At 36.6% G+C, this 4,849-nt stretch overlaps 1 non-coding gene across 1 annotated transcript; it reads left to right on the forward strand.

Moving 5' to 3' along the window:
• Positions 1–2,965: 2,965 nt before the first annotated feature.
• On the forward strand, positions 2,966–3,072 carry LOC119469846. The gene has a single exon (XR_005198695.1). It is a non-coding gene; the product is annotated as a U6 spliceosomal RNA (small nuclear RNA).
• Positions 3,073–4,849: the final 1,777 nt, after the last annotated feature.

A 4,849-nucleotide genomic window follows, 5' to 3' on the forward strand; every position in this document is an offset into this window, starting at 1 on the left:
TCGAGACCATCCTGACCAATATGGTGAAATCCCATCTCTGCTAGAAATACAAAAATATTAGCCAGTCATGGTGGCACGTGACTGTGGTCCCAGGTACTTGGAAAGCTGAGCTGGAAGAATCGCTTGAACCCAGGAGGCGAAGGAAAAAACTTTAATTGACTCACAGTTCTGCACAACTGGGGAAGCATCAGGAGGCCTGTATTCACGGTGACTGATAATTGGAAGCAAGACACCTTCTCTCAAAGCGGTAGGAGGAAGACTGAATTAGGGAAGAACTACCAAACACTTATATAGTCAGGATATCTCAGAACTCCCTCGCATATGGAAATTGCCCCAATGATTCAATTACTACCTCCACCTTCACAGGTGAGGATGATGGAGAGTACAATTCAAGATGAGAGTTTGGGTAGGAGCACAGCCAAATCCTCTTACCAATTTTGAAATTGGTATGTTAAGTATGACTGGTTGTTAGGCCATGTGGAAACCATTATACTAATGTAGGTCACCTAGAGAAATGCACTCATTTGTTTAAGCTTAAATTATTGAAAATATATGGAAATTGGAATTACGAGTTGATGAAACTAATTAATATCTATTCCTTCAGTAATGAGATCTCAGGTGTCTCCCTCCTAAACTCTACCAATATTTAGCAAGGGGAATTTTTTTAAGGTTTAAACACACAGACTACTGTAAGTGTAAAAACTGTAATACAGATGAACAAGTGATATCCTGCCCAAAAGAGCCAAATTTCAGATAAAACCTGAGAATTTACCCAAATTATATAACAGAATTTTCAACAGGCACAAAAGCAGAAAAAACAAAGCAGTCTACTTCTGATCATATATCTGCTTGATACCAGTACCTGGTTATATGCATATACATATATATATATATATATATATGCACATATATATATATATATATATATATATAGAGAGATATATATAGATATTTAATTTACATAACATTCACTTGATTAAAANTGATTAAAATTAGCAATTCAAAGATACTTTCAGTATATTCAGAGTTGTGCACCATTATTATAATCTAATTTTAGGACTTTTTTAATAATTTTGGGTCTCAAATGACACCTCCTTACAGATGATCTGCCTGCCTACCCTTAATAGAACTATGCTCCTTATTTTCTACTTCTTTCCTTTGGACACTCATAACTATCTGTTGTTATTTTTCTTCATTATTGGCCTCCTTCTTTGTTGTCTATCTCTCCCACCAGAATGTAAACTTCTTAAAGAGAAGCTCCTTATTGTCTCTCTTGAACTTCTTTGTAGTCCAGCTAGTAGTGAAGCACAGGGACTGCCTATATGATGTGGTCACTAAAATCATCTGCTGAATGAATGAACTAGCAAGACATAGTTACCACAGTAGATGCACTGTGGAGCAATGGGGAATTGGTCATCATGGGGAAACTGTGACACTGAGGATGAAGGACAAGCAGGAGGACACTAAGCCAATAACCCAGCTGTCCATCTGGTGTTTGGAAGACTGAGGAGACCCCTTAGGTTCTTTAACAATTAGCAAGAGTTGGGAGTGAAGGCCTCAAGAAGAAGATAGCACTGCAAATAAAATAGGTGGATCTCTGCCAATTAATTAGAAAAATAAAAAGATATCATCATATTTGCAGCTATACTGGCAAAGAAATTCATATTTCTCACATTAACATGTAAAATACACAAACTAAATGTCTCTTTATACATCAATCCCATATCTGATGTTGTTAATTAAATGTGGTTGTACAGGGGAGTATACAGTTCTGGAGCTAGAAAGCCAGAATTTGTATTTTTATTCTGCCACTTACTAGCCATGTGACTTTGGGCAAATTACTTCACTGCTCTGTGCTTTCGTTTGTACATTTATAAAACAGAAATATTGATAGTTTCTATATCCTAAAAGCTGTTTTGAGTATTAAATGAAAATCATCAGAAAACTGTTGCATACTGAGTGCCATATATCATCCTAGTGTTGTAGAAGTAGCAGTAGTCTTCACAGTGGTGTTATTACTGGAGGTGGTAGGAATAGTAGTAGGTAGCAGTAAAATAATAGAGATGCAGCCCATTATGACTGTTTTACGGGGCAAAAAATTTAGATTTAGCTCAGTGCCAAGCAGTGTCAAATACAAGGTACTAAATTCATATGAAATTGACTAGCACTCATGATGTTTCCTATCATACCACAAGATGATTTGACACAATAGATTTTTCTTTAATAAGTGAGGGAATCAGCAAATTTGTAGTGGCTGCTGCTGCTGGAAAACTGATATCACATAATTTATTCTCAACTTTGGCCCACAGAAAGTGTCAGAATGACAGCTGTATTCTTGAGTGTGTGAATGTGTGTGTGTAAAATGATGTGCATTTGACTGTGATTCTGTTCCAAGAAGGACATAAGAATTTTACTATTTTACTAAATAAAGTGGGAAAATAGTGAACCATCTTGAAAAATAAGCCATGGTATTTAGAAATCAAGAGAATAATTTTTAGAGGGGAAAGTTACCTGTGTGGACTTATTAACAATATTTGCAATGCGTCCTCTTTATGGATGGATAACACTGAAGACCCCATTGAACATTTTAGCTGACTTCACAATTGATTCATCCAGTGGGATCCACTGGCTCTTCACATGTATTATCTAAGAAAACTGGAAAGAAGAATGGAAAAGTGGTTTTATGTCATGATCTGCAACAAAAGCTGCTCTAGAAACAGGACTTAACTGCCAGCCCAAAAGCAGGGAGTGAGAACAATCATTTAATTATCCAAGGAAAATCAGAAAAAGTGCTATGAAAGAAGAGTTTTTTTCAGCATAAACATGGGTATGTGAGCCACCTTTAGGTGAAAAACAAATATGTTCTTTTAAAAAGTAGCCTAAAGGTTTATTTTCTATCTGTGAAGTGAAACACGGATCTAGTGAACATGCTGTAGAATGTTAAGTAGAATAAAGATGAACACTTGTGCTCGCATCAGCAGCACAAATATTAAAATTGGAACCATACACAGAAGATTAGCATGGCCCCTGGACAAGGATGACATGCAAATTCGTGAAGCATTCCATAATTTTAGACTGAAACATAAGATGCAACCCCATAAGAACAGTAGAATAAAACATAGGCAAAACCATTTAGAACATAGGCATAGGCAAGGACTTCATGACTAAAACACCAAAAGTATTGGCAAGAGAAGCCAAAATAGACAAATGGGATCTAATCAAACTCCAGCACTTCTGCACAGCAAAAGAAACAATCATTAGAGTGAACCAGCAACCAACAGAATGGGAAGAAAATTTGCAATCTCCCCATCTGACAGAGGGCTGACATCCAGAATCTACAAAGAACTAAAACAGATTTACAAGAAAAAGGCAAACAAACAAACAAACCAATTCAAAAGTGGGTGAAGGATATGAACAGAGACTTTTCAAAAGAAGACATATATGAGGCCAACAAACATATGAAAAAATACTCATCATCACTGGTCATTAGAGAAATGCAAATCAAAACCACATTGAGATACCATCTCATGCCAGTTAAAATGGCGATCATTTAAAAATCTGGAGACAACAGATGCTGGAGGGGATGTGGAGAAATAGGAACACTTTTACTCTGTTGGTGGCAGTGTAAATTAGTTCAACCATTGTGGAAGACCGTGTGGCAATTCCTCAAGGATCTAGAAATAGAAATTTCATTTGACCCAGCAATCCCATTACCGGGTATATATCCAAAGGATTATAAATTGTTCTGTTGTAAATACACATGCACACGTATGTTCATTGCAGCACTGTTTACAATAGCAAAGACCTGGAACCAACTCAAATGCCCACTGATGATAGACTGGATAAGGAAAATGTGGCACATGTACACCATGGAATACTACGCAGACATGAAAAAATGATGAGTTTGTGTCCTTTGCAGGGACATGGTTGAATCTAGAAACCATCATTCTCAGCAAACTAACACAAGAACAGAAAATGAAACACCACATGTTCTCACTCATAGACGGGTGTTGAACAATGAGAACACATGGACACAGGGAGGGGAGTGTCACACACTGGAGTCTGTTGTAGGGGACTAGGGGAGGGATAGCAGAGAGTAGGGAGATTGGGGAGGGATAACATGGGGAGAAATGCCAGATATAGGTGACAGGGGTGATGGAGGCAGCAAACCACATTGCCATGTATGTACCTATGCAACAATGCTGCATGATCTGCCCATGTGCCCCAGAACCTAAAGTACAATTACATCAGAGAGAGAAAGAGAGAGAGAAAATTGACAACTTTTAAAAAGTACTTTATTGAATAGGTCAATTAAAATATTGATTTTTTAAATTTCATAAATGACATCAGTTTACACAAGAGAAGACTGAAGACTTCAAGTATTTGCCTAATAAAACTAGTAGTGTCTGTGCCTGAATTAGAACCTGGACATGTTTTGAAAGAAAGAAGTACATCACTTAAAGAAAAAAAAAATCAGAAAGGGGTTAGATATTAATGTTTACTCAGCTTTTATTCCAAATCAACAACAAAATAAAGCAAATTTGCACAAAAATACTTTGAAGTGTAATATGTTAAAAATTAAAGTGGTACTATTATTGCATGAAATATATTTTCAAAGTCTGCTTTGAAATTTTTTACAAAAAAACGAACAAGCCCATTCAAAAGTGGGCAAAGGATATGAACAGACACTTTACAAAAGAAGATATACATGAGGCCAACAAACATATGAAAAAATGCTCATCATCACTAGTCATCAGAGAAATGCAAATCAAAACAACATTGAGATACCATCTCACGCCAGTTAGAATGGCGATCATTAAAAAATCTAGAGACAACAGATGCTGGAGAG

The sequence above is a fragment of the Cebus imitator genome, unplaced genomic scaffold (assembly GCF_001604975.1).
Source record: "Cebus imitator isolate Cc_AM_T3 unplaced genomic scaffold, Cebus_imitator-1.0 Scaffold890, whole genome shotgun sequence".
Classification (NCBI taxonomy): Eukaryota; Metazoa; Chordata; class Mammalia; order Primates; family Cebidae; genus Cebus; species Cebus imitator.